Below are 27,364 nucleotides of genomic sequence, written 5' to 3' on the forward strand. Positions count from 1 at the left end.
AGAAAGGAGAAAAAGAAAATCACGTGCTGGAAAGGAAAACTTAAAATAGAGAGAGACTTTTGGCAGAAGTCAACAGTATCGTATTCAAGTGCCATGGTTTTTCTTATACCTGTGAAAACTCAAAGCTACACACACACACACACACACACACACACACACACACACATCAAGTCTTTCTCCCCCCGCCTCGCGAAACCCGATAACGGCCACCACCCAATCTCGCCCACACGCTGCGATATGTGCACTTCCCCACACAATCCCAATAGCAACAAAGGATTAGAAAAACAAATGCACGTACACTCAACAGTCTATGTTTCTATAAAGCTTACCGCCTCCCTGCTGCCGCCTCATTGCACGAATGTGTTATACAAATGCATGCACGTAAGTAAACACGCACACACTCACAGGTAAACACTTATATTAACACATACAAAGACACACACACACACACTTGCTCGCTGGCTCAGAGATGAAGGCCTTGCAATGGGATGTGTGGCATATGAAAGATCTCAGCCTCACCCATACATCGCCCTTCATCCGAGCCACTTCTCAGCTGTAAAAATTCTCGAGGGCACTACCTATGCTTCATTTCAAAACCAAGCGTTATAGTTATCAATATATAGTCAGTATTTGATGCTATTTACTCTTCTCGTAACTTGTAAATTAATATATCCGATTAGATGAAAAAATCTATGTACTTTCACTTTCAAGGTGAGCTGTCATGTTACCTACATATACTGATTGTTTTCACGTTGTATTCAATTTCATATTCATCAATCTTACTATATATTTCTTAAACAGAGTCACTTAATGAACATTTTTCCCTTTAATTTCCGCCTCAATTCCGCCATCCTCGTCCAAGAAAATAATTATAATTTTCAAAGTTCATTTCTGTCACTTCTGAATGAGGGATGGAAAGTCCCGTGGAGTTCATCCGCTACACGCTCGTTCACCACGTAGAGCAGCGATTCCCACTATTGTCTAAGTTCATGCACCCTTCCAAGAGCTTTTAAAAGGTTCATGTACCATCACGCCACGGACGATTAATGACAAAGAAAATGAAAATAAATTAACAAAAGTATTAAGTCTCTATTTTAAATAAAGAAAATTAGTTACGTTGGTGTTAAATGTGTAACAAAACAAAATGCCACACCTCAAACCTGTGAAGCGCGAGTTGCGTCTGAGTAATATGCCAACAAAATGCATAAATTTATAATACTTCAATATCACTTTAAAATTAATTTCTTACATGACAAAATTTACTTCCAAGAACATCTTTTCCTGCTGCGCACACATACACACAGGCCATGCCTTGTACACCTCCATGCACCCTACATAATTTCTAAGTACCCTTTGAAAAAAATCATGCACCCAAGTTGATTATAACTGACGTAGAAGTATCGCTCAGACTCTATACATGTTTTTTTTTTTTTTTCCCAAAGGTATATTACAATTCATTGCACACACACACACACACACACACACACACACACAACATGACCACCTCCAGGGATACCACCAAACTGAAGTTCAACGAAAGGTCATAAGGCGTCCCGGTACGCAAGGAAGCACCACCACTGGTCACGTTCTTGCTTCTCGCCTGTCGAACAAACATATGGGCGTGATAATGGTGTAGGCTGCGGCGTTGCGTCACGAGGAACGCAACCAACAAACTAACCTGCAACACCGACGCCAAAGCGATAAAATTTTCATTACAATCAGTACGGGATAAAAAATGGGATGGCTGTCACTTCTGTGTTGGAGAGAGAGAGAGAGAGAGAGAGAGAGAGAGAGAGAGAGAGAGAGAGAGAGAGAGAGAGAGAGAGAGAATGAAGCAAAAAATATATTTACGTGACCAGCCCACACGGGGAGCCAGCCAGGGCGGAGGTGAATACACTCAGGCTTGCACCGTGAAGGCTTTAATGTACACAGTTTCACTTCTCTCGCCGATATGGAAAAAATAAATAAATAAAAATCTCGGAAAATTCTATCGCCCCGGATCGTGTGCGGAAGCAAATTGTTCCAAATATAAACGTGTATATTCGTTGTGCCGAATTTAAACATAGTTGTACCATGCTAGGGAAAAGAACACGGAGCATAAAGATATGTATCACTTCAAAGGATATCGAGGCGACGATCCATATACAGCGTACTTATTCTGAGGGAAAAGTATTTATTTAACTAGAAGCACTGTGTGAGGAACGTGAAAGCTTGCCATAATATAACGTACAGTGCCTTTCCCAGCAAGTATATATTCCTTCATCCAGATACATTATATGATGAATGCATAATTTCAAACGAACCTCTAAGTAACCCAACTCACGCAGCGAAATATCAAATCGCTTGAACCATCCACAAGACATGTACACATTCTGTCAACAAACGTACATTTTTCATCAAGCTACATTACTACACGAGGAATGCGTCACTTCAAACGAACCCCAAAGTAATCCAACTCCCGCAGCGAAACGAGGCAGACAAAACCTTAAGGCAAACACCACCAGGAGGACCCCACCCCAACACGCACCCCTGAAGTCCTCGCCTGCAGCATGACACCCAATCCACACCGACACTGGCCTCGTCCTTCACCGCCTCCCCAACAGAGCAGCATGACGCACACTCAAAAAAGTCAAGGAAAGTAACCAGACACCTCGCAAAGCATCAGGTGTCGTGTCAGCAAATAAAATTCCATGTGTAAGTTTGAAAATTTCTTAATTACTTTATCTTCCAAAAACTGGCAGGTAACACGGCAGGGCAGCAACTGGGGTGTAGTAAAGGAGCTGCCAACATGCACACCAAATGGATAAACCTCCAGCTGCCGTGTTGAGATGTTAACATGCTCTCTCTCTCTCTCTCTCTCTCTCTCTCTCTCTCTCTCTCTCTCTCTCTCTCTCTCTCTCTCTCTCTCTCTCTCTCTCTCTCTCATAGTGTGTGTGTGTGTGTGTGTGTGTGTGTGTGTGTGTGTGTGTGTGTGTGTGTGTGTGTGTGTGTGTGTGTGTGTGTGTGTGTGTGTGTGTGTGTGTGTGTGTGTGTGTACTGTAAGAGGTAACCAGCAAAAAGTAACAGAAAAAGGAATATAAAAAAAGCAACAGAAAAAGCAAATTCCCTTTTTTCACGTACTCGTTTCCCCATCCTGCCGTGCCCCGCCCCGCCACGCCCGGTTCGCCAGCCTGCTTAACGTTCCAACACGCCCCCTGAAAAAGAGCTGGAGAAAAAAAATAAAAGGAAACTAAAAAAGAAAATTGCCTGGTCAAAAAATTCAGTCTATCTGCCCGATTGGAGAATACTTTTTTCTCTATTTCTCTATTTTATTCTGAACTGGCATGGCGGCACGACACTTATGCAAGGCAGCCACGGTTATTTTTGGCTTCATAATATCAAAGGTTACGAGCAGACAAGCGGGAGCGGTGGTGGTAGTGGTGGTGGTGGTGGTGGTGATCTTTACGTAACTACTGGTGTGGAGAGTGATGGCGAAGGAGGGTGGTGGTGGTGGGGGTAGTAGTTGCAGTTGTTGTTGTGGTTGTTATTGTTGTTGCTTCTTGTTGTTGTAGCTGTGGTGATGGTGGTGGTGGAAGAAGTAGTAGTAGTAGTAGTAGTAGTAGTAGTAGTAGTAGTAGTAGTAGTAGTAGTAGTAGTAGTAGTAGTAGTAGTAGTAGTAGTAGTAGTAGTAATCATCGTTGTTGTTATTGTTGTTGTTGTTGTTGTTGTTGTTGTGAGAGGAGCAAAGTTGTGTTCGAGTTGGTGGATCTTGCATTTAATGGACGGCAGCCGGAGAGTTACGCTATCCAGAAACTTACGCGTATCATCTCCAGAACTACGTGACAACAAAACTTATGATAGCAAAACTTTCAATTTCACCTGATAAAGACCTCATCATTTCTGCTGCACTTAGTTTCTCAATAACTATCAATTCTGATGAAAGTTAATATGTATCATGTTCCCTTGATACGTACATAAGTATTGATGTCAAATCTGGTTTTGATTTCGAACAAGCATAGGAGTAATAGCAATAATAATAGTAATAATCTGAGTAAACTGAAACTTGAGCTAATAGTTCACAGGAATAAGCACGCGCAAATCAGATTCCTTCTTTGCATACGCAGATCCCAGAACGAAAGTAAAAAAAAAAAAAATAAAATTGTGATCAATGTTCTTCAACAGCAGAAGCAGCAACAGCAGCAGGAACATCGCTATTGCTGCTACATGCTAGCGGTTATTATCAATTGCGAGGTTACGAAGATAATGACAGCATGATGTAACAGTAGAATTTAGACTAGAAGAACCATGTACCTATCGCCTACTGCTGATACAGGCTCTGCACCACCTCACTGCTAATACTGCTGCTACAGGCTCTACGTCACTTTACTGTTAACACTGCTGATATAGACTCTGCGTCACTTAAAATGTGCACACACCAATGTCGCATGTTTGTAAGAAGAGGGACGCACTTTTACGAACACTAATTCAATACCCCACTGTGGGTCTGGAATTAAAACAACCACACAACCGCCTCTTGCCTCAGGCTAACAGCACGCGTGGTGGCGACCGTCAACATGAAACTTTTATTCTTACATTCATGATAGCTGGCTTACAATGAAACAAAGCCAGCTGACAAAGAGAGAGAGAAAGCGAGAGAGAGAGAGAGAGAGAGAGAGAGAGAGAGAGAGAGAGAGAGAGAGAGAGAGAGAGAGAGAGAGAGAGAGAGAGAGAGAGAGAGAGAGAGAGAGAGACACTGACAGACAGACGGAACAACTGTGCATTCAGAAGATTAAAGAGAAAACCGCTGTGACAGATGAATCACGTAAGACCTGCACGAGATAACATCAGCGCACCGCACTATCAATCTAGCATGAGAAAAGGGCACACGAGCAACTACAACTCCTCAAAGCCGAACGCAAAAAAGGGATGTCAAAGGATGAAAGGAGTGAATTACACGCGGGAACCAGCCTTTCATCTACGACTGACATGTTCCTCTTCTTGTAATTCGCTTTAAACTCCAGCGTTGTGTGGCTTCGTCAGGCAAGGAGAGGCTCTGAAGTTAGGCGGCAACGAACCACAAAGAGCCAAGAACAGGAAACCCGCACTGCACTCACGGCCGCTGGATTAACAAGTGATCTAAGGTTCAGTACACAACAAAGGCTGCGGGATGAGCGGCAGTACAGCGGTTCACTGGGTTGTGTACTGTATAATCCCTATCAACACAGAAGCGTCTCTTTAACTACACTAGATCAGTGCCGGTGCCAAGTCACAGGTGTGACCTAACACTCTCTCTCTCTCTCTCTCTCTCTCTCTCTCTCTCTCTCTCTCTCTCTCTCTCTCTCTCTCTAACACACGCACGCACACACACTCACAGTAATAAATGCAGTAACATGAATATTCAAACGCAACACAATAATATCTTAACTCACAGTACTTACAACACTTTATTCAGGGATGTCTTACTGCCATTCAATTCCGTAAGGTTAATGTATATACGAGGAGGTGTTTCCAGAATCTTAGGTAAGGAAAGTATCTTCACGTTAAAAAATTACAGCGTTCGCAGCATACAAAATACTGAAGGCATCATCAAATAGCTTGTTGCCTTTGTAGTATGGTGTGTAGGTGGCTCATTACATCCAGTCCTTTAACATTGTCTACATGTGATAAAACATGAAGAAAAAAAGTCGTGTTGTTTATTGTGGAATGTTGTATTACATATACATACGTATACACAGTAGTCACCCAAGCCCGCTTATCATATTAAAGGGTGATGGATTATAAAACCTGTATATAAAACACAACATTTTAGAGCTAATAAACCACCACTGGCTGACGGTGAAGTTTACGGTAACATTTCTAAGGGGTTGAGCACTATTTTCTAAGGAAGGATATGGACACGGGTTAGTATTTGAACGTGTAGCTTGTAAGCGTGTTTATACAATGCATCCAGTGAATTGATTCAAAGAACGTTCGCTTCTCAATGTGTGTGTGTGTGTGTGTGTGTGTGTGTGTGTGTGTGTGTGTGTGTGTGTGTGTGTGTGTGTGTGTGTGTGTGTGTGTGTGTGTGTGTGTGTGTGTGTGTGTGTGTGTGTGTGTGTGTGTGTGTGTGTGTGTGTATTTAAAAACAAATAGATGGAGTAGAGTAGACGATTACTCAGCTAAGTTGATACGTCAAACTGACTCGTTAGACAGATACGCAGATTGGTAGACAAATATTTACACCGACGGAATTATTCTTAAGATTTATAGAACACGAAACTGTTTCTCCAATATTTTCATTACTATCCTACGGCTTGAATTCAAAAGGCCGCCATCGAAAGACCTACGTAACTTAATTGGACTTTTCTTTTAATATTTACCTAGCCTCGAACACGCAAGTAAAAAATAACAGTCCACAAGTTTTTTTTCTTTCTTTTTTTACCTTTTTTTTTTTTTTCCTGCGAAGATCTGGCACTTATTTTCAACTAACTTCGGGGCGGCAATTTAACAATAACCTCTTGTTGGCAGAGGTCAGCCTGAGGCGCGGTGGAGAGGCTGCACGACTTTGTTTTCCTGTTTGTGACCATTTTTATTATCTCTTCTTTTAAATCAATGGAAGGAGAAGCTTGTGTCTTACTCCACAACAGGATCTCGCATGGTTGTGTTCCCTTGATCATCCCGTATATCTCAGATATGGACACAAGATATAAATAAGATAATTGAATCATGTACCAAAGTTAACGTTTTACTTGGGTAATAGAAAATACAGGAAATAATTGTTTGGTGCCCCTGTAGGATAGCAGAGCCAAGAACAAGCCTGGATTCAGCACAACTAGCCGGTAACAACAAGCTCCAATGTCGCTGAAAGAAACACCATGAAGTAAACACACAACTGTAACAAAATACATCTTTACTCCCTAAATGCACGAAACTTCAGTATGGTTTATAATTTTCTATATTCTTGTATTCTATATTCTTATTTATATGTAGCTCTGTTTGCTGGAATGGTATTCTAAGTAAGATTAAAGAATATGATCGAGATGTCCGGAAACTTTTGAAATCAAGTACCTTCTATGACAAGTTGTAAAAAAAAATGTATATTTTTGTGCAAAACCTGGAGACGCGGAAGACAAAATAAATTATTTCACCCAGATGAAGAGATTTCCTATGCCACCTGACAAGTAACACTGACGGAGTGGATAAAAATGTGTCAGGCAGAGGCAGCTATTCCTTGTGTGCTGAGACTTAAACATTCCAGTCCCACTCGTGTCAGCAACAAGGATAGAACAAGAAATAACGGGTTCAACCTTCAAAAATTTAGGTTTAGGAAAGAGATAGGAAGAAATTGGTTCTCAGAGTTGTAGATAAGTGGAACGGACTCAGTAATCATGTTGTTAGTGCTAGGACATTAGGGAGCTTTAAGAGAAGATTAGAAGGGTTTATTTATGGATAGGGATGATAGGTGGAAATAGGTAGGTATATTTCATAAAGGGACTGCCACGTGTAAGACAGGGCGCTTCTTGCAGCTTCCCTTATTTCTTATGTTCTTACGTTGTTATATAATGCCATCACACAGGTACCACCCACTGCCTCTTAGTCACAGGGCATACTGGTGTGCGGTGGTTCTTTGTTACATCATTCATAACATTTTTTGTCGGTATTATGAGACCAACAGAAACCTCTTAGTGGCGTTAATCTTCAAGATAACATCAAAGCCTTTTTTTATTTATGCAGTTTTAATAAAAGTATTCATTCAGATATAGATGTTTTGCTGAAAAGTGTAAATCCGCTTAAAATTAGAACTATGAGAGGCACCTTTGTTTCATATTTTTACCATATTCATATATTTCATCAAGTGTATCTAGTCGTGTATTTTTCTTCGATGTTGCATGTTGTCATCACCATCGAGGCTGCGTGCACCACTGCCTCAATGCAATGCGAGGTGCGACTAATGGCGCGCCGTGAAGCAGCGCCTGGAACCTCCCATTCAAAGATTTGGTCTGAGATTCAATACATCGCGATTTGTCACCAAAGCGCGCTTCGACAGCTTCCTTGAGACTGTCCTCAAAGGATTTCCAAGCTAAACGTCTGGCCGTCCTATCACCAATGACTGCCGGGAAAGAATTGGGAGGAAAAATATATCACTCTAACCTTCACCAAGCTGTCACCTAAATTATTACATTTTATCAACGTCATAATACTGCAGGATGGATCGCCGAGCGCTGTGACATACGAGTATCTCCACTCAAAAGCAAGCCGGATCATGATGGTCTGCCTGGTGAAAATAAAAGCGCCTCCGCACTCTTAGCATGATGACAATATGTAAGTTTCGGAAACAACATGAAACGAAATAACGACTTTCAGAATATCAAGGATATCATAAGTTCAGGATGATAAACAATATTAACAATAAAGATCCACATAATTTTGTGTATAAAAATAACTACGATACGAGCCGCCACTGGAAACTCGTTACTATCTAATGAAGGACATTAATGGGAAGGCAAAACATTTAAGTCGCCTGTTAAATCTTTTAATTAGTTTCTAGTCTGGTGGTGGTGGTTGGTGGTGGTGGTGGTGGTGGTGGTGGTGGTGGTGGTGGGGGTGGTGGTGGCGGCGGTACACCAATATATTATATAACCATGGCATATAAATATTAGAAAATCAATATCCCAGTGTGTGTGTGTGTGTGTGTGTGTGTGTGTGTGTGTGTGTGTGTGTGTGTGTGTGTGTGTGTGTGTGTGTGTGTGTGTGTCAGTCCACGGTCCTACAAGTCTCACGGCCACGTCCTATCTCCAACACAAGGCCAGTGCACGGAATGCTGGCTTCAGTAAAACATTTGTGGTCTATTTCGTTTTTTTTTTTTTTTTTCTGAACGTTATTTCTGATGGCCTGAGAGATTTCACCAATGTATAATTATTTGCTAACGAAAATCACTCGTTACAATGCAGTCATGTTAAAAGGCAAATTTTATAAAGGACAGAAGAGGAGCCACTGCCAGATAGGAGCCATTTAAAAAGACAAGAATCAGCATGACCACCAAAATGAGAGGAAGTAATTACTATTGAGGACAAAGCCATCAAGAAACCGTAAAGCAGCGAGTAATGTTAGCAACAGAACGTAAGAAGGAAATCCAGGGAAGACCTACTCATAAGGGTAATTCAGTGGTTCATTTTGTCCCGAGCAGGTTTATAATTCCAAAGCACGAAAAACAAACAACTAGGGGATATTCACGGCACTTCATGCATCACTTGATACTCACTTGACTCAAAATTCGTACCCTCACATCTTGACAACACACAAGCATGATGGACTCTCCTCTATGTTGACTGAAGGCAAGCGTTCCTCTTCTTTAAAACTGTATATAGTCAGCAAAAATTTGGAAAGAAAAAAATCAGTAGACGGGGAGACGTTACCTGCTTTTCATTTTGAAAAAAAACAAGTGTCTTATATTTCAACTACATGTATATGGATCAGGGGATTATATTTTCAAGGCAGTAAGCGTACACTGCGCCATCTTTTTTTTTTTCTACATGAAAATATCAAGGAATGAGAAGGCACTAAAAATGAGCTCAAAATAAGTGGTCATGAGTGAAGATAACCAGTCTCACTCTTTCACAAGAATCATGCGTCTGTAAAGTCAGGCAAGCTTCATCTTTATTGAAATGTTGATCCTAGGGTATTGTTAATGCATGAGAAAATCGTGGTGGGTTCAATTTTCAGAGTATCGTGGCAAAACAAAAATATCGTTACAAAGATGAAATATGAACCATTAAAGACTTGCTTCTCAGAAAGCGACACTTAACCAGTGACTAAACTGTCTTTTAGGTATTACTTTCTCACGCATCAAAGGTTTTAGAATATAATTTTGATTTTTGACACGAGCGGAAGAAGTTTATCGATTAAACTTACACCTGCTCTTTGAATAATGTACAAAATAATTCTAGAGACCCTGCGAGGAACACAAAAGAGCAGACCATGCGCATATAACTTATTTCAAAATTCATCAGGTGATAACTGTGGTTCGTACTGCGCAGGAAGGTTTAGATGAAGTTTATCCATTAAATGAACTAAAGTTTCTTGTCATTAAAAATATGACTCAGTGCCTCCGACGAAATTCCAAGCGAGCACCACAGCCTGCGTGGCTCCGCTGTGACCTTACTTGCAACACGGCGCCTTCCATAGTCAAGTAATATTTTGCTCCACGAAATATATTTGCATTTCATTATTTATGTAATATTCAAGCAGACAAATATCTAGTACCACAAATTCTTAACATCTAACTTTCCACTACAGCCTAGTCTTTTATTTACTTCCACAGAAAAATAGATTGTAGACATTACATACTATATGATACAGAAAGAAATACACTATAAACACACACACACACACACACACGCCACCGCGCTCACGGTAAAAATAGGAAAACGTGGCAAGTTTCCGGGAGAAAAAAAAAAAAAACTGAGGGAATACGAAAAATCCTAACACTATTTTGCAGTAAACTTCAATCAGTGCTCCGCTTCTACCTGCAGACTTTTACATTGTTGTGAGTGGTGTTCTTAGTTTTACATATCACAATAGTATTTCAGTTCACTCGGGGACGGAAAAAAATATCAGTAAAAACAAAGAAGAAAAGTATGATCTCGATTTATTTTGCTATTTTTTTCCTGGGGATTCTCCACTCTACTACTGCTACTATCACTACTACTACCACCACCACCACTACTGCTACTACTACCACTACTACTACCACTACTACTACCACAACTACTACTACTACTAATAGCCACACCGATACCCTCATCCAGTAACACCACCATATCATAACCATCACGAGGAAAACATTACCACAACCACTGTCACATCACCACCACCACCACCACCACCACCGTAACACAACCTAGGTCAGCCTGCTCCTCCTCCTACACCACCACGCTTCATGCTGCCACATCTCCACTACAGTCACATCATAAAATAATCAACGGAAGTGCCCACATTTGTATATTGTCCTGTTGCATAAATAAAGAGGAAAAATATAAGTATAAGTAGATGGGCAAACAAATAAATAACTTAAAATACACACGCAAACAAATGAAAAATGCAAAAAGAAATACACTAAGTACACACACACACACAGTGTCATAAACGCGGAATTAAACTGGACCAAAGTTAATACCACGGAGAAAGGACACTAAAGATGATAGGTAAAATTCATTCTCTCTCTCTCTCTCTCTCTCTCTCTCTCTCTCTCTCTCTCTCTCTCTCTCTCTCTCTCTCTCTCTCTCTCTCTCTCTCTCTCTCTCTCTCTCTCTCGTATTAAAACATCCTGCTACCAATAAACTTATAAATAACACAGACCAATGGCGACAAAAGCATATCAGTCAATAAGATGATAGACAGGGACCGTTAACTAAACGCAGATAGATAAATAGATAGATACATAAGTACATGGATAATGATTAATTGATGGACTGACAAGACAGGTAGATAGACTGATAGATACATAGATACATAGATAGATAGATACAGACAGAGACAGACAGACAAAGATTAAAAAAGAAAAAAAGAAGAAAAAGAAAAAGGTAGATAGATAGATAGATAGATAGATAGATAGATAGATAGATAGATAGATAGATAGACAGAAATAGATAGATAGATAGGTAGGTAGGCAGATAAGCACACAGACAGGTAGATACAGGTAGACAGATTGCCGGGTAGATAGAGAAGTAAATAAACAGAATGAATTATTAGAAAGCAAACAAAGAAATATAAAAATAAAAGGAATCAACGGAGACGCAAAAACTACGCCATACTACAGTGCAAACACTAACCACCAAACAAAACAAAAAACATAAATAAATGAAAAAAGAAAAACTAACAAAACTGCAATGGAAATGAATGACCCTACCCACACACACACACACATGCACGCACACAAAAGGAAAATAAATAACTGACACGCAAGAGACCGTAATCATCAACGCCACACATACACACACACACACACACACACACAAACATCGATCAGCTGACATATAAAAAAAAAAGTTCTCCCTTCCTATATCCAATAACTGTGGATAATAGCCGAGCGGAAGATGGAGGTTACCAGAAACATTTTGCCAATCTTCTCTTTCTTTACGTGTAAGCAATTTTCTTGTTTAATTTGGCGAGTATCCCAGATTATCTCCGGCTGATTTTTGTTCGTGTTCACATTTTTTCTTCGTTATCTTTACAGCAAGCGCCTATCGCGTGTCCCAACAAGAAGAAAGATGGGCTATTTTTTTTTTTTTTTCTCTCTCTCTTTTTACTACGTTGCTCCTTAAAGTTGGGCTGATGATATTGTTACCGTAGATCCCGTTCCCATTGTTGTCATGGCAACATCTCCCTCTAAACTTGTTTCCTTTCACGAATCCAGCAGGAGAAGACTGCCTCATAGCCTGCCTCGTATCTTAACCTGTCAAGCCACAACCAAGAAATATCAGGGAATCACGCAGGAAACAAGAGTCCTGACGTTGACTAACGCGCCCAGCGATATCAGGCCCGGCAGCTGATCCTCTCCTCGTACATCCAGACGCGGCACCGAACACACATTAAACGATTTATACGAACGACAAAAGACAGACGGCGATCAAGAACACTGAGGGGCTGAATAGTCAAAGAGCAATTACAAGGAAGTAGATATCACCTTACTCTTACGATGGTCATTCTGTTGATTGATTCAGTATGTAAATGAATGACTGACAAACATTCTGGCAGTCACTTTTTCCAATGTATTTACATGAATACGATTATATCACACTTTATTTTTTTTTTAATCCATACCTGATATTCAATATATTCAGTTTATATTTTTCATCCGTATAATCTGAATTTTGATATTTGGGATCTCCGTTATTCACAATTTCATTGTTCCATATTTCAAGTATACATATGAAAATTCCTTTATTTGAATTCACTATACTTCAAATTTATATATCACGAGTAACTTCCTTTCGAATTTCTGTATTTAGATTTTTCATAATCAAAATTTGCCTATTTCTAATTTATATATTTCGAACTTTTACATCTCTGATAATTCTATTCTATATGAACTTTACATGCTTAGATGAGAGACACTTTTAACTTGACAGCCTCTCTACTGTTTCGAGTCATACAACACGAAAATGACAGTTGAAAATACTTATTAAAATACTTTTCATAAACAGTAACAAGGCAATCTATGACACTGATATTAAAAATCTAAACTAATTGTCATATTTGATATCATCAATATTAACTTATAGTTGCAAGCGCTGTTATTAATGCTTTATGATTCATCAAGTATGACTGGTGGCGACCGCAGTTCATATCAAAATAATTAATCTAAAACATACATTTTAATGTGTCATTAAACGTACGTTGCTAACATCTGTCTCATTAATTCTGTTTCCTAAAACTTTATTTATGTCACAAAAATTCAAATTCAGAGTTGTTACTCGTATGTTATTTTTGCCAGTGGCTTGCAACTAAACAATATTCCTGTACAGATGCAAAGGAGTTCCAAGAAAACAGATGATGAAGTGTGGCGACACAGACGTATCTCTGCTACATCTACATCATAATGATGTAGAAGTAGCAGAGATATTCACTATTGTCCTTTACTTATCTAAACTGGAAACTTCACATCTCATCTCTATCTAAAGACAAACAGCTTCTATGAAGTTAGGCGTTCTGAGTCGTCTCCGCCAGTTTTTCTCACCCCCCCCCCCTAGCTGCTAACTCTTTACCTTATTCCCCCATGTATGAAGTACGCTTCATTCATACCGCTATTTTTGACAGAGTGAAATCAAAAGATTTTCGTCTTATCAATTCCTCTAACTGACTGTCTTCAGCCTCTTTCTCATCGCCGCAATGTTGCATCTTCTATCGCCATTTTCATGCTAATTGCACTTCTGATCTTGCTAACTGCATACCTCCTCTCCTCCCGCGGCCTCGCTGCACAAAACTTTCTTCTTTCTCTCACCCCTATTCTGTCCACCTCTTTAATGCAAGAGTTAACCAGTATTTTCAATCATTCATACCTTTCTCTGGTAAACTCTGGAATTCCCTGTCTGCATCTGTATTTCCTCCTTCCTATGACTTGAACTCTTTCAAGAGGGAGGTTTCAAGACATTTATCCTTCAAATTTCGATTATTCTCTTGACGTCTCATTTGGGACTGGCCCTAAGTGAGATTTTCTTTTTTTTTTTCTTTTTTTTTGTTTCCCTTGGCTTGTTTACCCTCTTACGTAAAAAAATAAATAAATAAATAAGTAAATAAAAAAAACGCACCTTATGTATACTCGCCGCAGCTTTTAAACGGATTAACACCTAATGATATGATAGGGTATTGGGATTTCTCCCGTCTATACAAGTGCTAGAAATATGAAGTGTCACAGTGAATGTTGAGTGTGTGTGTGTGTGTGTGTGTGTGTGTGTGTGTGTGTGTGTGTGTGTGTGTGTGTGTCAGAATTTAATAGACTGCGTGTTATAGGACGGGCTAGACGACAGACAACGCAAAGAACATGACAGAGTAAGTCAGTTTGGACCTCTCTGCCACGCTAAGTCCTCACAGTCACACACTAAAGAGACCCGTCCCTCTGTGCACCCTCCCACCAAGCAGAACACAAGCGGCAGAATACCTGCACACACACATGGTCCTCCAGCCACACCAAGAGATCACACACCCTGATGCTGATGCTGTTGTTGCTTTTTGTTGTTGTTGCTGTTTCAGACACTTCATGATTCCGATCCTACACTTCTTGAACACAATCCCATTGGTAAAACACTTCTCACCGATAAATGCTCACTCCTACCACCGCATGACAATAAAGTCCATCACTGCGAGCCAGACGGCCCAGGCAATACCATCCACATGTAACCATCGAACGTGATATACTTGTAAGCTGGATTCCATGACTTCTAAGTGACCCAAGGAGGAAACGATGCCGCCACGCTGGGAAGGCCTCGCGAAACCAAACTGCGGTCACGCGACAACTCCCCCCCCTCACCTAAGCTCGGGCCTCACGAAGGGTCACGCATCCAAATAACATCTCATACATGCTTTAATTCTTTGTTATTTCGACCTTTAAACAGGGTATACAAGATCATTTCTTCTTACCATCAACCACTTTCTAACTGACTGTCTTCAACCTCTCTCTATCACCAACGCAATGTCGCACCCTTGCTATCTGTTATCGTTATTTTCACGTTACCTGTTCTGATCTTGCTAACTCTATGCATGCATTCCCCTCCTACGGCTTCACAGCACGTTTTTCCCAGCTCACCCTATTCTCTCCACAGCTCTACTCCAAGATATAACCAGTATTTTCAGTCTTTCACACTTTTTACCTGTAAACTTTGAAATTTACTGCATGCTTCTGTATTTCTTCCTGCCAATGACTTTAATCCTCTCAAGAAAAAAGTTTGAAGACATATTTCACAAGGTAATTCTGGACTTGCTACGAACTGTCTTCTTGAGGGGCTGCCACTTTCAGTGGACTTTTCTCCAGTTTTGTTGGCCTTGGCAAGGGTCCTTCTTACATAAATAAAAACCTCGCCACATTCCTAGGAAGAGTCGCGCGAGCTTGCACTGCGCCGCGACATCCGTTGTGTGCCACACGTGACAACAAGAACCTCAAACGGATAATGACAAGGAAATTCACGTCTCTACAAAATTCTCTGCTGTGCCTGTGTTTCTGTACGGTGCCCTCATGCGAATGAACGCTAAATTAAGCGAAATTAAGTAATAATAGAATTCACTCAAAAAACACAAAAAGAAAAACAAAACACTAGTGTGTGAAAGGTTTTGAAGGCCCCTGCGCCTGGCAGCCATGACACGAACAAACAAAAATAACATATCCAGCATCCCCAATCAACTACTAAGCCACGTGCTGTCCCGGATGTACCTACAGTTTTTGAGATAAAAATGCTGCTTGCCTCGGATGCCAGAATACAAACCATAAAAATAAGTTTTTTTTTTCTTTTTTATTGTTCGACCTGAGTTAGATCACACCGCCATACACGTTTGACAAGAAATAAGAGACGCGGTGTACTGCTGCAGGATAAAAACTTTTAATTAACCAGCGCGGGGCGGGCTGGGGCAGGTCAGGGATGGAGCTTCAAATGAAACCGCCGCAGACCAAGCTTCCGAGGCCGCACCACCGACCACTACCACCACCACCACTACCTGCCGCCAGCTGCCCCATCACGCACCTCGCCAAACGCCCTCCTGCTGATTCTTGGTGTGTGTGTGTGTGTGTGTGTGTACTTAATAACGCTCAATAGCTGTTTTATTTTTTTTTAACAAGGCATTTTCATGATTATACTTTTTTTGTACCTCGCAGCAGCACGAAAAGATAGGCAGCGTCATGCAAAGTCTTCCCGGCGACAGTATGTAGTTCAGCATTTTTGTACAGCAATATGATGACTTCTATAAATAGATACACCTTCAGTAAAAATTAAAAAGCATTACTCATATACTTTCCTTACGATAATTTCAACAGAATCAGAAGTTCAACCTGGAAACCTGGAATTAAGTGGCTCGACGGCCTTACAATTGAGGCGTGGGTAAATCACATCCACCACTGAGGCCTTGCACGCTACACACTGACCTCCACCTCCCCGCACTGCTCCACTACACAGGCACGTGCTGGTAAGATGACCCCCCGCCCCTGAGTCTCAAGCAGCTGCGTTTGGATCTAAATCAGGACTCAGTAACTAGCACCACTCAACACAGCGGTCCATCCGATAATGTTATTGTAAATCTTCGAATGATACTGTACAGACACGGTACAGAGGACGCGTTTAATGATCTACAGCCAAAGCTAAGCAGTCGTAAGTTACATAAGGCGTGTTACAGGATCGACAAAATAGTACCGGAGCACTGAGACCTTCCACTACCTTCCCCCTTAACCACCTTACCCACCCATTTCTGTCTCGAATACAAGTGGAGGACAATCATGGAAGTGTCACGCTAGGTCCTCCCTTTCTTGTTCCTGTTTTGTTTCGAACCATTTCTTAATTATCATTTAACATACATCGTATTTGGTTTCTCGATACAGAATTTGTAATATTGGCGTTTAATTCCGTTCAAGAGATCAACTACCACTTTCATAATTTTCGTAATGTATGTTGCTATTCATGAAAATGCTTTAGAATTATGCTGCAGTAGTAGTACATACGAGTAAGCATTTACATTGTATTAAAAAAAAACTCTTTTGGTGTTTAGGAGGCTTTCAAACGCATGTTCCCTTCGGTATAAATATAAGTAAATTATCCAAAAAGTGAGCTGAAATAAAAATACATTAAATAGTACCAGAAGGATAATATGAACCTCAAGCCATGTGCATGAGCTTCCTAAGGTAAAGCAAGTATGCCAGTAACAGCTTCTCTTTTCCTGAAGCTTAAATCAACACAGTCAATGAGCCACTTACATTTCTTTCCATGGCAACGTCAGTGTTAGTGCTCGAGGAGGTGTAAGCGGAGGGAGACAAAGAAACTAGCCTGAACTGATGCACCGAGTTCAGTCTGTCCCTCAGGCAAGTCAGAAGCAGAGGTCTGTCAACAAAAAGAAAATCTATTATTCTAAGAGGCAGCAGCGAGTCAGTAAATGATAAATTACATGAACACAAGTATAAGACGCAATGCTGCGGTAGTTTCCAGTTTTATTGTGAAAACAACACTTTCTACTTCGTCCCATCCTCCCTCTGGAAGTGGAAACAAGCGGCACAAATAAAGGTTATTTCACTGCTACTAGTCCCACGGCAGTGCTTCCTCTCTCGACAATCCCCACTTAGCTGCGAACCGGCGTAGCAGTTAAAAGTGAACCCTACTTACAGCAGAAGTCTTTTAGCAATTTGAACTATTTCGTCGCCACATGAAAGAGAACTGTTCCACTTGTTTTACATTTTGCTCTTAACTTCTGAGAACCTTAACTACTGAAAGTAAAGCAAGCAAAAATTGTATGATGCGGTAGTGACGGGAGTTTGCTGTTTCTTACGGCTCCGTATTTCTCTGTTTTATTTGCCCATCGGTAGACGCGATGCCCACCATCCTCGTACTAAATATTATTATGTATTATGTATTACTCCTTACCTGAAAAACCACTACTGGCGCAAAACAGATTTACAGCAACACCAGTCCACGATGTATATACATGAAGCAATCACATATACAAATATTACTTTAATTTCGCACCGCCGTAACTAACCACCACCAAGGGAATGTGGAGCACCAATCTCCGCTTCCACCCCGTAATTCTTGATTTTTTTTTTCCGTCCCGAAGCAAGAGGTTATGTATTACAAGTGTAACACTCGTCAGTGAAAATATGAATGCAATAAATTCTTCCTAATGTTAAAAACTTGTTGTGTACAATTGCAAGATATAAACATCATCAACAAAAGTAGGATATATGATTCATTAGGTGGATAAAGACCTCCTCTGACGTCTATTCATCTTCGACTATTCTAGAGCTCCCCAGCAACACTTGTCTTATCTATCCATTATAGTCCTCTATCTGCCCTGCCTGCTGCACCATCGCTAGGATGCTGAGATTTATCTACACATAAATGATAAATGCATGGACTCTTTTCAACATTTTCACCTGTCAGAGGACACACACACACACACACACACACACACACACACACACACACACACACACACACACACACAATCAGTTTGAAAGCTTAAAAACCATGTCAACGTGACACGCTTTAAAATTCAGTGACTCAGCAATAGTGAATCATGAATCTGAAAAACACAGGTCGGCACGAGTCTGTTTTCACAACGTGTACCATTCTCAAAACAGCGCGGTCTCTGGTCCTGAATGAATTTTTAAAATTTGGAATTCAAGCAACTAATGTTGAGCTCTAAACGTGGTGGCAGAATACAAAAACAGGAATGTAACCTTTTTTTTATTTATTATGAATGAGAAATATAATTACATGTTAGGCAATTTGTGCTATGTAGTGCTATGGCAAAGCATGCTGCAGGGTAGCGGTGATGGCCTAAGGCCAAGAGGGCGCCACTCCTCTCGCCAAAGTAACTGTCGCGTGCAGGTGCGGAAGTCGGAACCTCTCAGCTACGAGTCTGACACCTCACCGCAGAGCCGCCGCTCCTGCCTCCCCCGACAGGTAACAAAGGAGGTCTATCCTTTGGCTGGTGGTGAAAGTAGGACATTTGTTATTTTATTTGAGTAACATTTGACCGTTTCGGCGAGCAAAAGTAGCACTGCAGCCACCGAAACATTGAGAACTCAGTGAGCAAGAGTAACACTACAGTCATAGTGTTATGTAAGGAGTCGACCACTCACTTTCCTGTCAGAAGCATCTTTCGAAATTACTCTCAAAACTTGTACCAAACCACTTTAAGAAGCATGAGGAGGGGCAATACATGAGTGAAAGATTCAGCACAAATAGGCAACATAAATAATCACAAAAAGAAGACACGCGGGTCATCACAGGATTGTCAAGACCACAAGAAATTAGGAAAATAAATAATCAGTAAAGTTCCAGGAGGTATCAGGTCTCCAAGAACCAATCCTTAGTACTATTTTGACTCTCATGCCCTAAAAATGCTTTGCTTCAGGTACTTACCACATATTTTATACAGGCACATAAGATAAGGATGAAAAATTTTAAGGAACATACATTCTTGCCTTTTTTATTTATTTTCTTTCATCAAATATCAATAATTGCCACATCAAAGCACATCGCTCTGAGATTCTTTACAGTTTATGATGTGAAATTATATTCGCCCCGCTGCTTAAAGATGCATGATGAAATTTGCCTAACAACCTTCAAGGGTTCGTTTAATTAAAGACCACCGCCTGTTATTCTCACTCGAGCATGCCACTGCCAGGGCGCGTCCAGCCAAGTGCTCACAGCTCTTCCACGAACACGGAATGACAGTGATGTGTTAAGTGTACTTTAAACAAGGCCAGAAGAGTCACAAGCCTTTCATGGTGCAGGAGATACAGCATAGTACTTTTCCCTAACTCAGTAGGGGAATGAAGTTTTTAATCTCTTCAAAACTCGTACATTTTATAATTACGTTGATACATTACTGTGGCACAACTAAATATGTTACGCAATCCAAATTAGTTTTTATCTGTTTTCTTGTGAGCCGGCCAGCCGCTGCCCTACAGAACTCTATCACGGTATACAACAATCCACAGCACTAAAGACAATGTATGGAATCTTTATACGCATCTACAAGATAGGGGATTAAAAGAATACATTTTTAGGCAGTACATTTTTTAGGCAGTACAATATATGGAGGTGGCTGTAGAACAAGAAAAGAGGCCTTAGATTGGTTAGTAATTGAGGAAAAAGATACCAAATACCAGTGACAGGCTTAATTAAGGGTATACAGCGTCTGGGTATTGAATGAATGATCGATTAAAAAAGGTTTCCTTATATATCAGAACATTACTTTTCCGGAAAACAGTAAACTTAATATGTAAACCTGGAGTTAATATTTAATGCTGGAGAATTCCCACATAGCGCACAATGAAGCCATCCAAGTGTGCAATCCCTCAGCGATCAGAGAAATATCTGAGTTCCTGAATCATCCGTTCTGCAGCAGCGCAACAATTCGCTTTTGAAATGAAAATTTTCATCCTGTGGCATTAATATTTCAAAATTCAATTACAGTAGATACATCATTTTTCATAGCTGCATGATTCTATGAACGTTACTCATTGTTGTACATATATATTTACCCTTTATTTATTTGTCTGTTCGTTCATTAATTTATTCCTTTATTCAGTAATTCACTTATTCAATATCTACCACTGAATCTCTTTCCACTTATTCATTCTGATTGTAAAAATTCCTTCCGGGAACACGTAAATCCAAAACAAAATACATATATCGGCAGCGGATCGGTGCAGCTCATGCCGTCCTCCGTAGAAGTCTAATAATACTCTATCTTATTTTAAGCTTCCTTACATACTGGATATGGAGAGTGAAAGGAGAGTGAAAACCCGGCACCAGCCTCTGAGTCCCCGTCTGGGGAGGGGACCACAAATGTCCCCAGGTCGGACTGCTCTTCTGCTATCGACCCTAAGTGTCTTGACACCTCCCCCCCCCATCAACTTTTCTTCATTAACTTCTGCAACATTCGCGGCCTTATATCTAATTTTCAGTCTGTAGAACACCACCACTTTTCTGCTAAATCTCGTCTTTTCCTCACCGAAACACAGGTGTCTGAGGCAACTGACAATAAGCACTTTTCTGTTCCCTCCTACTTTTTCTATCCACATTTTCAATCCAAAGCTGGATGTTACGTCTATGTGCGCAACGACTTAACCTGCCTTCGTGCCCACACACTTGAATCTTCCGAATTCTCCACCATCTAGCTACGACTAAAGTCACTCTCAAACTAAATTTATCTGTGCTGTATACCTCTCACCTAACTTCTCCAACTATAAGAAATTCTTTGACCGCTTAACTTCCAAAGTGAAGCACATTCCGACACTCTTCCCTTTTGTGTAGATCTCCATTCTTGTTGATTTCAATGTTCACCACCAGCTTTGGCTTTCCTCTCCCTTTACCGACCATCCTGGTGAACTAGCCTTTAACTTTGCTCTCCTCCAAGATCTAGAGCAATGGGTGCAAAAAGCTACTCGTATTCCTGACCGTTTTGGAGATACACCCAAGATTCTTGATCTTTTCCACACCTCTAATCCTTCTGCTTATGCTGTCACCTATCTTCTCCGTTGGGTTCTTCCGATCACATCCTCGTATTTGTATCTTGTGCTATCGCTCCGATCTTCCTCAGGATCCCCAAAAGAGGAGGTGCCTCTGGTGTTTTGCCTTTGCTGAGCGCATAACAGAGGTGACAGTATCTTGCATGGAGGTGTATATTCCTCATTCTTTCTCTCGACCTAGACCTTCCAAACCTTAGTTTAATACAGCCTGTTCTCGAGCTATACATGATAGAGAAGTGGCCCACAAAAGGTACTTCAGCCTTCCATCACCTGAATCTCTTGCACTTTATATTTCTGCCCGGAATCATGCCAAGCCTGTTCTCCAACTAGTTAAAAACTCCTTCATTAATTGAGTGTCAAAATCTTTTAAGATCTAACTCATCTCGAGATTTCTGGCAGCTTGCCAAAAACATCTCCTACAAATTTGCTTCTTCTTTCTCTCCTTTATTTTAACCGGATGGCACCGCTGCCATCTCTTCTGGTGTATTCCCACCATCCGTATAGTTACGAAATAAATACTTTGTACACTATTTCCTTCAAACATAGTTTACTTTTTTATGAAAATAATATTTAGTATGCTGTTGTTCCTATGAGAATACACTCAAGTGTGTGTCCAACTCACTATTGTTATAACAACTAATTAAGTTATTACAATTGTACATAATCTACGTAGCAGCTGAATTACAAAGCATATTTAGAGAAAATAATGCAACTAAAGCTGCTTCCGCTGCTTGTGCCGGAAAATGGCGTTTAGGGATTTGTCTTTCAACATTTCAAATTGTATAACAAGTAAGTCGTCGTTATATAAGAGTAAGTGTGTGTGTGTGTGTGTGTGTGTGTGTGTGTGTGTGTGTGTGTGTGTGTGTGTGTGTGTACAGAAGAGGGGATTGAGTGAGAGAATGACACACACACACACACACACACACACACACACACACACACACACACACACACACACACACACACACACACACACACACACACACAGAGAGAGAGAGAGAGAGAGAGAGAGAGAGAGAGAGAGAGAGAGAGAGAGAGAGAGAGAGAGAGAGAGAGAGAGAGAGAGAGAGAGAGAGAGAGAGAGTTTTCATACAGATGAAAGAATTGTGCTGAAATTTTACAAAGCACAACGCAAAAGTCAGTCTGCCATGCGTAATGAGGACAAAAAGACTGAGAGGACAACGCAAAGCCAACAATTAGGCGATGTTCATTATTAAGCCTTTAGAAAAAAAACAATATATCCGTGTTTTTTATGATGTTAAATGCACCTGATACGCAACATCAGGAATAGAATAGTGTATATCCATGTATATGTATTTCTATTGTTTCGTAGTCACTTACACGTAACAACACAAAATGTAACAAACAAAAACGAGTACAAAAACTCTCCACCAGAGACTGACGCATGATGAATATCGCCTAATTATTGCCTTTGTGGTATCCTGTCTTTGTTCTTGCCACGCGAGGCTTCCTGATACTTACCATACTGTGTTTTGTAAGCTTTCAACATAATTATCTCGTTTTTTTTGCATGACCTCTCTCTCTCTCTCTCTCTCTCTCTCTCTCTCTCTCTCTCTCTCTCTCTCTCTCTCTCTCTCTCTCTCTCTCTGTGTGTGTGTGTGTGTGTGTGTGTGTGTGATGAACGAAAGTCTGCATGATGTTTCCCTGTTTCAGTAAGAAACCCGCCCAACACTACCGACCTGGCATCACCCAACACGCAATACTCCTTAGCTGGGTGGGCGTCTTCCTCCTCCACTAAGTTAACTGTGCTGGTTAGTGTTTTTGAGAATGCTTTCTTTGACCAAGATGAGCACTCCACCTCACGTAACACACTCATTACTACGGGTAATTTCTAAACATAGCTGGTTATTAGTCAGAAGAGATTAATTACTCATATGGATGTCACGGTAGTAAATACATAATTCTTTTATCATAATATATCATTGTGAACTACACTAAATTTCCTGTTAATATTCAGAATGGGATTAAACTGAGCTGTGGTAATGAGAGTTAAGTACGGTGAAAATATTCTATAGACCAGTGTTGAGCGATGGGAAAATAAACACCACAGCAAAGGCTCAATTACTTTATTTCCCGAGCAGCATCGCCTTACGGTTCCCTCGATTCTCCTGAGGAAGCTGTAAGAAGACGCTGGGCAGGAAATAGGGAGGCTCGATCTTTACTTTTTTCTTAGTTTGGGCAGGAAATAGGGAGGCTCGATCTTTACTTTTTTTCTTAATTTTCTTCTCTAATCGATCAACAAACAAAAGAAGAAGAAGAAGAAGAAGAAGAAGAAGAAGAAGAAGAAGAAGAAGAAGAAGAAGAAGAAGAAGAAGAAGAAGAAGAAGAAGAAGAAGAAGAAGAAGAAGAAAGAGAAAAGAAGAAGAAGAAGAAGAAGAAGCAGTAACAATAATAATAAAAGAGGTTGATAAAGCAAGAGGGAACAGAAAAGGGTATACCATCAGTGGGCTCAGACACCTTCGTTTTAGTGAACAATAGATAACGTTGGGAGAAAGTAAGGTGATGTTCTAAAGATTGGAAACTAGATCTAAGACCCAAGAACGTTGCATAACTTAAAACAGAGAAAGTTGGAGGAGGCATCAACACATATTTATGGTTCCTTCCCCAGATGCGGACCAAGAAGTTATTTTTATTTTTACCATGAATATAATTTTAGTGATAAGTGTAGATGTTTGTAGCATGTGTAAGATGAGGATGGAACGAGCACGGAAGCACAATTACGGAGAACGATAGAAGAGACTCCATCATAAATCAAGGACATAGATGGCATAGAAAACGTCACTAGCAGGAGTATCTATCAACAAGCATAATATTGTCAGAAGGAAGTGAAACAGGAACAAACCCAGAGTCAGTGAGTTTGAAGTTGTCCGCAAAGGTCAAAAAATTTAACTTAAGAGATAAAGAAGATGGCTGTTGCGACTGCACTTTATGTTAAGACATGACAGCAAATGGTCAGAAAAAACACCCGGAGAGTCACCAGCAGGATTGCAGCACCTCCTCCCCCACCCGGTATGCACTACCTACCTAGGAGAGCTTTAGCCGTAGTGACAGGTGTCTTGTGCCTCTTATTACAGCTAACACTTTTATATATCGATGTGATAAAGACCTTTGAAAGACAATAACTGTAGTGTATGCGTCATTGTATTATCATCGACTGGCCAGCTTTTGGCACAATAGTGGCTGTAACATGGCGCAGACATCTGACAAAGGTCGCCGTGGAGTCATGTCGAGAGTTAATGAAGCCGCCATTGTGTGAGCCACTTGGCACGGGAACAAACACCACCCACTTCTAGCTCGCTGAACACCAATTAGTCATGACAAAATGCCGACGCCATCATAGGAAACCAGATGGAAATACACTCCTATGCATGTAGAGCTCGTGAGTGGTATGTCCCTATTCAAGTAAAAGGTGGTGGGAAAAATAAATACTTCTTTTCATATGAAATCTCACGATAATACTTATTTTATCCTCGTAAAAATAATCAACATCGTGAGGTGACATTAGTGCTGGAGATATTAACGTTTTAAAATTGCAAACTGACTATTATTTGTTTTTTTTTTCATTTAATTATGTGATCAGTGTTTGCATAAGGCAGTGTAGGCAATTATCTCAATGGAAATCTGTGTAAATATTACACTCCTGAAAATGGACAATGGCTTATCTAAATTTTCCCACAAAAGCACCACCACTTAACCTTCTGAATATTATTTGGTACATTTTTCTTTAATTGCTAATCACTCTGAGACATCTTTACTTGTTCTACAGCCACCTCTTATCCTTATTGCAAAATCTGTTCTTTTCCATCCCCTATTTTCTAGTGGATGTTTATAAAGACTTCATGCATTACTTCTGGTGCTGTTAATTGTTTCGTGTCGCAGTGAAAGGGTTTAAGAAATTAAAAATGAGTTCGAGATTATCGGTTAACACTTTTAATGCAATTTTAGATGACGAGTTGTAATTCAATAGATGCTTCAAAAATCATCATATCGGCTCAATTACGTTCATTAACCACCACTTCCCTCGCACATTCCGTTAAGCACCAGTAATTCAGTTCCTGGCCACATTCAATTACTGAAGCACTGCACCATTAATCAAACAACACGCAGACGTATCATGCACTCAGCTATATATCAGTTATCTCATTTTCGATATTCAAACTAGAGTCGTTTCCAATTACCCATGTAATGTATTATGTGCTGTTTTTTAATGTTCCACTATTGCTAAAGCCACTTCTACAAATGTGACCTTTCCTCCACCCACTCCCCGCCTACTTCTTTCACTCTCTGAATTGCAACCTTTGATTAGTGTACTACCTTCCGCTGCTTTTTCATTTTAATCATTTTTTTTCGCACATCACAATAACTCGTTCTTCACTACTGCAACACTTCCCTTTATCCGCTTCAATTCGGTATTTATAGATTCTTTATCGCTTCTATTTTTTTTTTATGCACGTAATTGCTTCTCTTTTCACAACCTTCTTATTCAGTAGATGTACTCCTAGTATTTTCCAATTAATGCCTATTTTAGAGCTTCTGTTCGCGTTATCCTTTTTTTTTTCTTTCTTTTTTATCAGACGATTTAAGAAAAATTCAATAGCACACGTAATCAGATGGCATATCATTCTCACATGCCAGCACAAGTTTTACGGCCACGTTGTATACTGCCATGAATTGCTGGTCGACTAAGATCAGAGTCACGCTAGAATATCAAAGACATCCAACTCGATCGTAAGGTGAGAGACTAAGGGACTTCTGAACGACCGCTCACAGTGCTGGGAACGAGGTCACACACACACACACACACACACACACACACACACACACACACACACACACACACACACCAGACAATCCGCAGAGTGCCAAATGGTTATCACTTATTTGAGCCTAATCACACAGAAGCACAACACTACGTCTACTTGGATAATGGAGCAATATGACAAAGGAAACTGCACAGTCATCTTACATACAATAATAATACTACAGGGGATATTTGGACATCAATGCAAAGTGGTGGCTTGTCTTGTAATTATGTCATTAGATTATCTTGTCATAACCATAATGGATGCGGGCCAGGAGGGAATCATTACTGTACATAGCACCATCCCCACGCCGCCCCTCGCCTCCTACCCCACCATTATCAGTATGGCCCTTTGTCCGAGAGAGAGAGAGAGAGAGAGAGAGAGAGAGAGAGAGAGAGAGAGAGAGAGAGAGAGAGAGAGAGAGAGAGAGAGAGAGAATGTTCTGAAGGGGGGATACGCTGAATAACAAACAATACGTGGCTTCCACAAAAGAAACAGGATATCTGAAATGAACAAGGATAGGTGATACAGGCGAGAAGTGAAGTGAAGAAGTGAAGAAGTGACTGGAAAAACAACAAAGCTGAGGCACTACGCAGCCACTCCCTGTGTAATAAATGCAACGGAGTCAACACAAGTCCTTTCTTAGGCGCTCTCTCTCTCTCTCTCTCTCTCTCTCTCTCTCTCTCTCTCTCTCTCTCTCTCTCTCTCTCTCTCTCTCTCTCTCACATCATCATACAGCAAGCCACCACTGAATGAAATTTACGCATTATGTATTTTAACAATTATGGCGAACAACAGACACAGGTGAGAATAGCAGCTTGGCAATACACGATGTATGAGCATCAAGAGA

General features: G+C 40.5%; 1 long non-coding RNA gene across 1 annotated transcript in view; it reads right to left on the reverse strand.

Moving 5' to 3' along the window:
- The window catches only part of LOC135108455 (uncharacterized), a 52,598-nt gene that overhangs the window by 16,077 nt on the left and 9,157 nt on the right, over positions 1-27,364 (reverse strand). The window contains exon 3 of the long non-coding RNA XR_010272277.1: positions 17,411-17,534. This is a non-coding gene — a long non-coding RNA (uncharacterized LOC135108455). The remainder of the gene's footprint in view (positions 1-17,410; positions 17,535-27,364) is intronic.

This window comes from Scylla paramamosain, chromosome 17 (genome assembly GCF_035594125.1).
Source record: "Scylla paramamosain isolate STU-SP2022 chromosome 17, ASM3559412v1, whole genome shotgun sequence".
In the NCBI taxonomy this organism is placed as follows: Eukaryota; Metazoa; Arthropoda; class Malacostraca; order Decapoda; family Portunidae; genus Scylla; species Scylla paramamosain.